Consider the following 12,439-nt stretch of genomic DNA (forward strand, 5'->3'; position numbering starts at 1 on the left):
TTTCCTGGACCTCACCATTGTGAGAAATGCTCACAATAAAAACTGGGACACAGGACTTGAGCAGCAAAGCGAGGCCTTTATTCACGAGTCTGCAGAGCCAGGCGCACCCTCACAGCCAGGAGAATGTGCGCGCCAAGTAGACAAAGGAACCTGGTTTTATAGTCTTGGCTTCCCCACCCTAACGCAACTAGCTCCCCCTCCCCTCTCCTTCTTCCCTGTTTCTCCATGACTGGATACTCCGGAGTTATAATCTAACTCGTTCATTAAATGCCCCTATTGTGATTTGTAGATATGCTAATGATGTCAACTTCCTTCTCAGAGATCCTTTAATTACATTTGTCCTTAAGACCCTTTAATTACATTTGCCCTTTGTTACCAATGACTTTTTACTGGTTTGGGAGTCACTATGTTCTTATTTCTTACACCATGATTGTGTGTAACATGGCACATACTTTTCTGGACTATTAAATAATACGGAAGCTGATGACAACATACCCCAGATCCTGAAAGAGAGAGCTGACAGATAAAGAATGGGGATCTACTGGGCTTGGTTTTGGCTTATATCTTTTGGGGGAGCAAAGGAAGTACTGATCTTGTGGGAGAACAGGGCTCTGAGAAAAGTGCTTCCAGCCTCACCAAGGTTGGCATATTGTAAATAAAGACCTGTTTTTCTCAACACTAATTGTTGGGTCTTACACCAAGGCGCCACGTGGACAATCCCTGCGTTGCTTGGGAACAGGGTCCTATAATGCCCAGTGGCATAGCCTCCCCTGGGTACTCGAGGTACACCATCTGTGTGGGATGAGTACACCCTCATCTTGGAGTTGAGCCTTGATTGCTGTTGGCAGGTCAATGGGAGTGATTTACCTGGGCCAGTCAGCTACAAGGACTGGCCAAGACCACTGACCACCAACCTCTGTGCTCCGTGGAGGATCAGCTGTGCAGCGGCAAGATAGTAGTGTTCTGATGTGCCCTGTAGCTGTCCAGTGGGTTGAAGGCTCTGGGGTTTCCTGGGTGGTGCAGGCCATGGTCAGCCCCCACCTGTTTTCTGCCCAGAGCCACCCTGTATGAGCTACAAAGCAATCTGCATTCTAAGGATAAGGAAGCCAGTCACTCTCAAACCAATAGGAGATAATTAACAGATGAATCATGGAAAAAGGGTGGGGAAATGACATTCCACAGCTCCTTGCACATATCTCTGTGATGGAAAGGAGGAAGATTGTCACCACCAAACACAGAGAAATGGGAAGATGTAGCTAGATAACTTTGCAAATAAGCTGGAAATAGACCTATAACTAGATTACCCTTAGTTAATCACACCCTGAGTTAAGTAGTTAATCACCTTAGATTGTGAACCCACATTAACCAGTAATGGAGAAACTGGGGAGAAGGAAAGGGAAGGGTAGCTAATCGCATCAGTATGAAACCAGTTTTCTCTGTCTACTTCGTGCACGCATGCACCTGGCTGGCTGTGCGCCCAACTCTACAGATTCATGAATAAACGCCTCGCTTTGCTGCTCAAGTCCTATGTCCTGGTGTTTTATTGTGAGCATTTCTCACAATATGGGGACTTGTCTAGGATCTTCTGCCTGTGTGCAGGAAGAGGCTCTGAGCCGAGACTGGGAGACATGTCCTACCCGCTTTTGGGTGGCCTACTTGACCCAAGGCCCACTTGCCTTACAGTATCCGAAAATGGACCCAAGACTTCTTGTTGGGACAGCAGTAGAACAGACACAGGGGGAAACAAAAGCAAACACTGCAGTAACCAGGCAACCTCCTGCACAGGCCAAGGTAAGACAATTGGGTTAATTATTGCCTTGGTGGTTGGGCATCCTCGGAGATTGGATGTGTGTGTGTGGCTGAGACACATCTCAAGATTCGAAGCGAGTGCGGAGTCCCGATCCATGGTTCCGTTTTCACGCGAGGGAAATGGCCAGAGACGACGAAGAAAATCTCGAACTGTGTGCAAGGAATCTCCAGTATGGGGGGTTGTGCACACAGGGTGTGGACAAGAAACTTCCAATAAGGGGAGTTGAGTTCATGGGCCGTAGGCAAGAAAACCCCAATACAAGGGGTTGAACTCACAGAATTTTCATATACAAGAGATCTCCAGTAAGGGGATTGAGTATATGGGGTCTGTATATAAGAAACTACCAGTATGGGAGGTTGAGTATACAGGGTGTGAGCAAGAAACTTCCGATACGGGGGGTTGAGCTCACGAGTTTGTGCTCAAGAAATCTCCAATAAGGGGGGTTGAGGACGCAACCAGATTCAGCCATAGCCACAGGAATCAAATGAGGATGGGAAATAAAAATTCTAAGCCTAGGGAAACTAAAAAATTAGGGAAAATGTTAGAGCGTTGGGGAGAAGATCCCCAGACCCGGAATAAGGAAAAACAGAAAATGGTAAAATATTGCTATCTACTTTGGCCAAAGGAACCCAGTAAGGAGCAATCTGTTTTCTGGCCCCAATTTGGGCCTGATGAAACTTGGGTTTGTCAAGCCCTGATCTTATTATATGTGAGTGATCAGGCATCAGCTTTTAAGGAAGAGAAGGAATATGCTCTCTGCTGGTTACAACCTACCAGCAGGTTTACAGGTCTCTTCCCTATAAAAGAAAAAGAAAATAAAGCCTGGGAATGCTCTGTCCTGTCTCCCGCCACCTTACAGCCTGGCACCAGTGGCCAACTGGGCTCACGCACCGCAGGGAGACAGTGAGACGGAGGTGCCTCACACACCCTAGGCTCGGTTGGAAGTTGCTCTGTCCAGCAGAGGCTTCATGACCACGGAAGAACAAATTTACCCAGGACATTTTATTAGGTTTGCAGGAAGGAAGGTGGCTGCTCTCTCTAGCGGAGAACAGCGATTAGACCTTCTTCCCTCATGCCTGAATTTGAGTATAGTCCTTCATAGTGTGGAAAAGAACAAGGTTTGGAAGCATGTTATGGTTAAATCTAAAGAAGTAAAGTGTATTTAGAAAGTTTGTGAATGTTGCAGAAGGTCTGTGGAAAGTCGTAATGATAAAAAGGAAACAGTTATGGAAGTGTTAATCTGGAAAAAGGAAACCTCAGCTGCTAGTGTTTTGGTTTAAAAAAAACCATATTTTGGTCTGTTCTGTTGGGAAATTCTCTGTATCTGTTTTTGACTAATGAGACTTAGGGAAGGTCATCTGTAAACTGGTCGGGGAGAATTCCTTTTGAAACCTAGGACCCAGGAAGTGTCATTCAGGGCTGCTGAGCATTCCAGCCTGGGCAAGTGAACATGTCTTTGCCAAGGCCACATCTCTCTAGGAGGCCAGTGGACATAATGGAGAGAGAGGGCTTAGCTATTTGTGTTTTGAATTATTGCTCTGTTTATACTCTGAAAGGAAAAATTGAGGTTTCCCAGGGAAAGTTAAAACTTCACATGAAAGAAAGGGAACCAGAGAAAGTGTAAGGCATGAAAATGGAAAAGGTTTGTTAGAAGTTTATAAAAGTTTTGAAAAGAAATTGTATGGTTTTAGTAATGGAAGGTATAGTGCATGGACATGCGATTTTGAAGGACAAGGATTTTCCTTTATACCTTTATATTTTTCTCCAGTATTTCTCCTTTATGTATATATTTTTAATGTATTTTATTGATTATATTATTACAATAGTTCCAATTTTCTCCCCTTTACTCCCCTCCACCCAGCATCTCCCAGCAATCCCTCCCCAGCAATCCCCCCCCAGCAATCCCTCCCCAAGTCCATACCCATGGTTCGTAAAAAATAACAATCCCTCCCTCTCAGATATTAAGACCCTTTATAATCTTATAAAGGACAATGGGCGAAGGTCTCAAGCTCCTCTAGCTGCTTCAAGCTGGACATGGTCATTGTCCTACCTACTCTTGGGTCCAGAAATCCCTAATAAGAGTGGGGGTGTGGAGGGGAAGGTGGCCTTCCCACATGGGGAAGGATCGTGCAGACTCCAGGTCAGCTGGCTGTCTCCGGACAACGGCGTGCTTGGTTTAACAGGCTGGCATCCTTGTTGTGTTCTGGGGGCAACAGATTTGGCAAAAAGGGTTAAAAGACATCATTCAATCCATAACTACTAGATGACAAAAGGCAGGGATTAATTTTTCAATGTTCCACATTAGGGGAAAAAAAAAAGAAAAAAAAGGGCTTCTTTGGAGGAAGGTGTGCTAGGCACATCTCACCTGTCCAAAACCCCTTTGCCAATTATACTTAGTTTGGGCTGAGGGAAATAGCTTAGGTTTCCCGCCTCTCAGACCTCTGGGTCCTTTCTGTCCAATCCATTCGGATAGAAAAGAGAAACCAGTTTTAAAGTGAAGCCCACAGACCACCCCATTCTTCACCAACCCAGCCATTTAGTTCAGCCAAACCGTTGAGTCTCACTAGGCAGCGCTGCAGAGAGGATTAAGTGAGGCTTATACATACAGACAATCACTCAGGTAATGCGGTCATAGGCTTATGTCCTTTGGAAACAGAAAACACATGTTAATTTATGTAACATAACCCACAAACAAATCTCTAAATCTGTAAGACTGTCTTATTGGGAGGACATCCAGTTGCAAGGGCACTTGACATTCTACTTGCCTGCAACTTGAATATCTTTGATGATATCACAGACATGGTTTAATTTTCAAGTGAAACCATATTTTAAATGAAAAGAAACTTTTAAGACGGTTAGCTGCACTACTTTATAGTCTACCACCGATCATTGTGATTTTCCTTGAATAATGGTTTTTCTCCCTAAGATTACCCTCCTTGTCTTTAAAGGGACTACATTAAGTCCATTTTTAATTTATCCTGTTCATTTGCATAAACACAGCAAGAGAAGCAAATGATCACTTATGATCTTTAGTTCTGCTTTGCTGGAACTTACCCAAGGAACATTTAGGGTGACCCTCAGTCTGCTCTTCAGGGCACAAAAGCTGGGCCACATACCTGGCATTCATCCTTGCCTGTACACACCTGTCCTTTCCAAGTCTTTCTGGTTTTTCATTGTGCCTTAAGGTCCCTTCTAGCCATCTTTCAGGAAAACAACCTTCGTTCCTTCCCTGGAAAGATTGCTGTGGACCGCACAACCAACCACGGTACCAGGCCTTTTATCTCGCGGGCTTTTATTTCCTTTGAAAGTCGTTCCCAGTTCCTCAGGGCTTTTTGGTAACAACCTGAGCCCAAGCATGTCTCCTTTAGGCTTGACATTCCAGTCAAAGACTTGGTCAAAAAAAAAAAGAAAATAAAAAAAGAAGAGAAAGAAACCTCTATTAACAACTGGTCTTATTAGTTCTATACAAAGAAACTTCTGTCGTTACTTACTTGTTTAGAATGCCAAACTCTGGAGGGATCAGATAGGGAGAAAAATATACAACGTGAAGGAAGATCTTTGTCCTAGTATTCACTGAACTGGCATTTCCATTTTTCATATTTTCATTTTTCCCCCACTAAAAAATATTTTGTTTGTTTGTTTTTCCATTACTGTTGTCTCACTTTTTTCCCCCTCTTGCTTCCCTGCACCCTGCCCCTCCCTTCCCCCACATTCAGTCCCCACTCAGTTGCCCATGTCCGTGGGTCATTTATACATGTTCTTTGACTTGACCCTTCCCCTTCTTACCCCCTTCTCCCCCCCCCCCCACCTTGTTACTGTTAGTCTACTTCTTGTTTACATAGCTCTGGTTCAATTTTGCTCATTTGTTTGTGTTGTTCATTAGTTTCCTGTAATAGGTGACAGCATAAGGTATTTTTCCTTCATTGCCTGGCTTATTTCGCTAAGCATAATTCTCTCTAGTTCCATCCATGTTGTTGCAAATGGTAGAAGTTCCTTCTTTCTTTCTGCTACATAGTACTCCATTGTGTAAATGTACCACAGATTTTTGACCCACTCATCTACAGATGGGCATTTAGGTTGTTTCCAGCACTTGGCTATTGTAAATAGTGCGGCTATGAACATAGGGGTGCATAGGTTCTTTTGAATTGGTGTTTCAGGATATTTCAGATATAATCCTAGCAATGGAATTGCTGGTTCAAAAGGCAGTTCCATTTTTAGTTTTTTGAGGAAATTCCAAACTCTTTTCCATAGTGGCTGCACCAGTCTGCATTCCCACCAACAATGCACCAGGGTTCCCATTTCTCTGCATCCTTGCCAGCACTTGTTGTTTGTTGATTGTTGATGATGGCCATTCTGACTGGTGTGAGGTGGTATCTCATTGTGGTTTTTATTTGCATCTCTCTGATGGCTAGTGATGTTGAACATACTTTCATATGTCTATGGGCCCTCTGTATGTCCTCTTTGGAGAAGTGTTTGTTCAGGTCCTTTGCCCATTTTTTTATTGGGTTGTCTATCTTCTTGGTGTTGAGTCATATGAGTGCTTTATATATTTTGGAGATCAATGCCTTGTCTGAGATGTCATTGGCGAATATATTTTCCCATATTGTTGGTTTCCTTTTGATCTTGCTGATGTTTTCTTTAGCTGAGCAACAACTTTTTAGTTTGATGTAGTCCCATTTGTTTATTCTTTCCTTTATTTCCCTTGCCTTAGGAGATATATCAGTGAAAATGTTGCTACGTGGGATATCTGAAATTTTCCTGCCTATTTTTTCCTCTAGGACTTTTATGGTATCACAGCTTACATTTAAGTCTTTGATCCATTTTGAGTTTATTCTGGTGTATGGTGTAAGTTGGTGGTCTGGTTTCATTTTTTTGCATGTCCCTGTCCAGCTCTCCCAACACCATTTGTTGAAGAGTCTCTTTTCATTGCATTTGATGTTCTTTCCCCCTTTGTCAAATATTAGTTGACCATATGAACCTGGGTTTATTTCTGGGCTCTCAATTCTGTTCCATGATCTATATGTCTGTTCTTATGCCAGTACCAGACTGTTTTGATTACCGTGGCCTTGTAGTATAGTTTGATATCAGTTATTGTGATTCCTCCTACTGTGTTCTTCCTCAAAATTAGTGTGGCTATTCGGGCTCTTTTTTGGTTCCATATAAATTTTTGAAGTATCTGTTCTAGGTCTGCGAAATATGTTGCTGGTATTTTAATAGGGATTGCATTGAATCTATAAATCGCTTTGGGTAGCATGGACATTTTAATGATGTTGATTCTTCACATCCATGAACATGGTATATGCTTCCATTTATTTGTATCTTCTTTAATTTCTTTCTTCAGTGTTATGTAGTTTTCTGAGTACAGGTCTTTTGCCTCCTTGGTTAAGTTTATTCCTAGGTATTTTATTTTTCTTGTTGCTATGGTAAATGGGATTTTTCTTTCAGTTTCTATCTCTGAGTTTTTATTGTTGGTGTATAAAAATGCCTTCAATTTCTTAATATTGACTTTGTATCCTGCTATTTTGACACAGGAGGTTTCATATTATTTATTGTAAAGCACAAAACAGGCATTTTAAAAGTGAAAGTATACATTGAAAAACTACATTTATATCACAAAGCATTGACCACATAATAGTTGCAAATACATTTGCTGGAATGTGTACATCTACACGAAATACTAAAAACAAACCAATTTTCATTTCTACACAGAAATATTAACCTCCTATCAGTAGTGATATTTTTGTACATTTTCAAAAAAAAGCAGAAACAAATAAAACAAAAATAAACCCCACTATTTTAAACCAAAAGCAAAATTAAAATCTTCATCAAGTCGTCTGCATCCATATATTTAACAAAGGTATTTTTCCCTCACACAATGAAGCAAATACTGTATTGTCCACTTCTTATTATTGGCCCTGAGGTGCTGGAGGATGCTGTGGCATTCCCTGGGGACTTGTCTGGGCATAGTAGGCTGCTTGCTGTCTATAGTACTCAGCCCAGGCCACACTCTAATCTGACTGACCACCTGGTGGAGCACCAGTAGGAGCAGGAACTGCTTGACCCATTTTCTTGTAGTACTCTTCCCAAGCCTTGGTATTATAATCAACTGGTCCAGCTGGAGCTGGATTCTGTTGATCTCCTTGCCCATTGGTCTGGGTTGTAGCTGGTGCACCAGCAGGAGCAGCAGGTGGTGGCTGTGCTTGCTGTTGATAATAGTGAGCATAATATGCAGCGCAAGCTGCTGAATTTGGATCAGTTCCTGCCTTTGCTGGATCAGGAGGGGCCTGCTGCTGCCAGTGTGGATATGCATTTCCCCACCCCTGGGGAGCATAAGGAGCTGGAGGACCATGAGGAGCAGGGCCAGGCGGTCCTGGTTTATAAGGTGCAAGGTTGTACGGTCCCATTGGAGTTCCAGGCCCAGGAGGCCTAGGAGGCCCATGGGGGCCTGGGACACCATGGGGCCCATGGGGTACAGGTGGCCCTAGGGGATTTACTGGGCCACCAATCTTTTTTTCTATGAGTTGCCGAGCATAGTCTATTTGCTGTGGAGTGCCACGAATTGTAAATAACTTCATGTTAGGATCTGCATTAGGTGGAGGATTTCGCTGAAGTTCTATTCTTGCACCAGACTGTTGGCTTATGCTTTTTATAGTTTCACTTCCTTTTCCTATTATTAATCCAGTTTTCCCAGTCGGTACAATGAAATTAAATTCCTGTAGTCCACCAGGCGGCCCCATGTTCCAGTTGCCTTGTCCTCTACCTCTTCCTCAACCACCAGGTCCCGGTCCACCAGAATTACCAGCCTGAACACTTCGAAGGAGGTCTGTAATAATTTCTGCAGCATGCTGACATCGATCTGGAGGTCCTGTTATCTGTGCTATTCTGTCAGGTGTTGCTCCCTCATCTGGCTTAAACTGAATCCGAACACCAGCATCATTTTGTATTTTTTTAATCATCTCTCCATTTCTTCCTATTACAATGCCAACAGCAAATCTTGGAATGGGGACATCTGTCCCTTCATTTCCTCCTATTCTTGACCCATACTCATTTCGAACTTCTCTGAAACCACCTTGATCACGAATTAACTTTAAAACCATTTCCTTGGCTTGTTGAACTTTGTATGGATCTCCTGTAATTCTAAGAGGTTTATCAGCACCAGTGTTCTGAGGTTCATCTTGAATCATAACCATTTTAACTCCAGCCCGCTCCTGAAGTTGTTTAATAGTCTCTCCCCCCTTTCCAATAACTAATTCTGCCTTGCTAGCCAGAATCATTATTTCTTGCACTGCATTTCCTGGTCCATCACCATGATGGAAGCCAGGGGCTGGTCTTCCTTTTTCAACAATTTGGTTCAGTAACCGTTTTGCTGATTGGACAGACTCGGGTGTTCCAGTTAACATACAAGACCTTTCTGGAAGGCCACCACTGTCAGGAGCAATTTGTATTTTGCATCCAGATTCCTGTTGTATGCGTGAGATCTGTTCACCTCCTCTGCCAATTATAAATCCAACCATTCCATCTGGAACTTTGTATTCTTCTGTCATTACAGACCTTTGCTGCTGATGCATTGGTGGTAACTGCGTCCCAAAAGAATCATTTTGAGGAGCAACTTTCTTAGCATCTGGTTGATCTCCGTCTTCCAAAGGTCTTTTTTGTCCCCCATAACCATAGTCATTTGAATTCAGTGATGTACCAGCATCACCTCCAATTTTTGCTGCAATCTGCTGGGCTCTCTGCAGCGCATCTTTGAAAGCATCGTTAACTCCTCCACTACCGCCACCGCCGCCTCCACCACCAGCTGAGCCAGAGGAGGGTGGAGGCACTGTTGAATAGTCTGCCATGTCTAGCCTACTGTGGCTGTTACCGCTTCTTCGCAGAAATCTTCTTCCAGCCAACTGCTAAGAAAGAAAGGAAATGGCCTCCTTTATATTTTGAAGGACAAGGATTTTCCTTTACAACTTTATATTTTTCTCCAGTATTTGTCATTCTAAAGAAGTAAGAACTGACATAAGGTTCCTTTGCATAAAACTAATAATACTAGTTGCTAATGGCGGTTTTGTCAACCGAGACTTTGACTGGGATGTCATGCCTGAAGGAGGCATGCCTAGACTCTGGTTGTTACCAGAAAGCCCCGAGGAATGAGAGTTGACTTTCAAGGCTAATGAAAGCCAAGGAGGAAAAAGCGTGATACCCTGGTTGGCTGTGCAGTTCATGACAGTCTTTCTAGGGAAGGAACGAAGTTTGCTTTCCTGATAGATGGCTAGGAGGAACCTTAAGGCACAATGGAAAACCTGAAGGACTTGTAAAAGCATGGGTTTTACAGGCAAGGCCAGATGGCATGTGTGTGGCTCAGCCTCTGTGCCCAAAGGACAGGCTGAATGTCAACCTGAAGGTTCCTCGTGTGAGTTCCAGCAAAGCAGACTTAAAAGATTATATGTGATCAATTGCTACTCTTGTGTTTATGCAAATGAAAAGGCTGAATTAAAACTGGACTTAGTGCAGTCACTTTAATGACAAGGAGGGTAATCTTAAGGAGAAAAATCATGATTTAAGGAAAATCACAATGCTCAGTGGTAGACTATAAACTAATGCAGCTCTCTTTAAGTTTGTTTTCATTTAGAAGTTAAAACTAGGTTTGTAACATCATCAGAAATGTTCAATCTACAGGCAAGGAGGACCTGTCAAATTGCCACTGTTAAATATCATTCCAGCAAGACCCTGTGACTGGATGTCTCTAGTCTTACTAATTCAGAGGCTGGTTTGTGGGTTATGTTGTGTGAATTAACATGTGTATTCTTCCTTCTGTTTGCATAGGACAGAAGCCTATAGTCTCATTACCTGAGTAAGTGTCTATATGTATAGGCCTCACTTAAGAAGCCCATCTGCATCGTAGCCTCCTGAGACTCAATGGTTTGGCTAAATTAAGTAGTTGGGTTGGTAACATGTTGGGCAGTCTGTAGGCTTCACTTTAAAACTAGTTCTCTTTCTCTGTCGCATAGCTTGGACAGAAAGTGCCCAGAGGTCTGAGGGGGGAAATTCTAAAATATTCCCCTCAGCCCAAACTACGTTTAGTGGGCAAAAGGGCTTTGAACAGGTGAGACATGCCTTGCACACCTTCTGCCAAAAAGCCAATTTCTTTTCCTAATGTGGGACATTAAACATTAATCCCTGCCTGTTGTCATCTAGTGGTTATAGTTTTAATTATGCCTTTTAACCCTGTTGCCAAATCTGTTGCTCCAGGAATATGACAAAGATGCCAGTTTCTTCAGCAGTGCCAGCCACTGGAAACTGAGCATGCCGCTGCCTGGGGACAGCCAACTGACCTGGACTTTACAAAATCCTTCCCCATATGGGGAGGCCACCCTCCCCTCCTCATTCCCACTGTAGTAGGGATTTCTAGACCCGAGGGTAGGTAGGGCAACAGCCTTGTCCAGCTTGAAGTAGCTAGAGGAGCATGAGACCTTTGCCCATTGTCCTTTATAAGATTATAAAGGGTCTTAAGTCTAAGGGGGCGGGGATTGTTACAAAGGAAGGTCCCCAAAAATTCCCCAGAGTCTGCAGTTATGGGGGTAGGGGGAGAGGTCAGCTTTCAAGATGCCTTTGTATAGCTATGGCTGGTAGCTAGTATCTTAGTTATACAAATGGCTTTGGTTCTTCCAATGCTCCAAGGAGATGGGAGAGATTTTGACTATAGAATGGTGATGAAAAAGAGGACAACAGCCCCTGGTATGTCATTTGATCCTCACATCTATATCAATGCCACTAGGATCCCTAAAGGAGTTCCAGATGAGTTTAAGGCTAGGAATCAAATAGCGGCAGGGTTTGAGTCAGACGTATTCTGGTGGTCAACAATTAATAAGAATGTTGATTGGGTAAACTATACTTATTTTTTATATGTTTTATTGATTATGCTGTTACAGTTGTCCCAATTTCTTTTCCCTCTGCTCCTGTCCACCCACTTATACCCCCTCCCTCCAGTTGTCCCCCACCTTAGTCCATGCCCATTGGTTTTGCATATAGTTCTTAACATATTCCTATCTACTCAACTCCCTCCCACTATGCTTCTTAATTCCTGCACCATCTCGCTCATTTTTCCCCTTTCCCAGTCCCCACTGAGCTCCCCCCAATATGTTCCCCATACCTATAATTCTTTTCCCACTCTCATTGCCTACTTAGTTTGCCTTTGTTTCAGTTCCCTAGCTTCTGTTGTTGGTTGTTGTGACACAGTTTTCATTTTAATATTCATAGTTTTGATCCTCTTTCTCCTAAACAAGTCCCTTTAACATCTCATATAACAGTGGTTTGGACCTAATGAACTCCTTCAGTTTTACTTTGTCCTGGAAGCATTTTCTCTGCCCTTCCATTCTGAATGACAGCTTTGCTGGATAGAGTAATCATGGCTGTAGGTTTTTGATTTTCATTACTTTGAATATTTCTTGCCAGTCCCGTCTTGTCTTCAGACTCTCCTTTGAGAAATCAGCTGATAGTCTAATTGGGACCCCTTTGTACATAATTCTCTTCTCTCTTGCTACTTTTAAGATTCTCTCTTTATCCTTAATTTTTGACATTTTGATTATAATATGTCTTGATGTGGTTCTCCCTGGGTCCAGTTTTTTTGGAACTCTCTGT

At 42.9% G+C, this 12,439-nt stretch overlaps 2 pseudogenes; both read right to left on the reverse strand.

Annotated features, from left to right (window-relative positions):
• Positions 1-7,605: 7,605 nt before the first annotated feature.
• Positions 7,606-9,695, reverse strand: LOC150021786 (far upstream element-binding protein 1 pseudogene; annotated as a pseudogene).
• On the reverse strand, positions 7,819-8,547 carry LOC150021787 (far upstream element-binding protein 1 pseudogene; annotated as a pseudogene).
• Positions 9,696-12,439: the final 2,744 nt, after the last annotated feature.

Source organism: Furipterus horrens, unplaced genomic scaffold (genome assembly GCF_987537825.1).
Source record: "Furipterus horrens unplaced genomic scaffold, mFurHor1.1.pri manual_scaffold_1, whole genome shotgun sequence".
Taxonomy (NCBI): Eukaryota; Metazoa; Chordata; class Mammalia; order Chiroptera; family Furipteridae; genus Furipterus; species Furipterus horrens.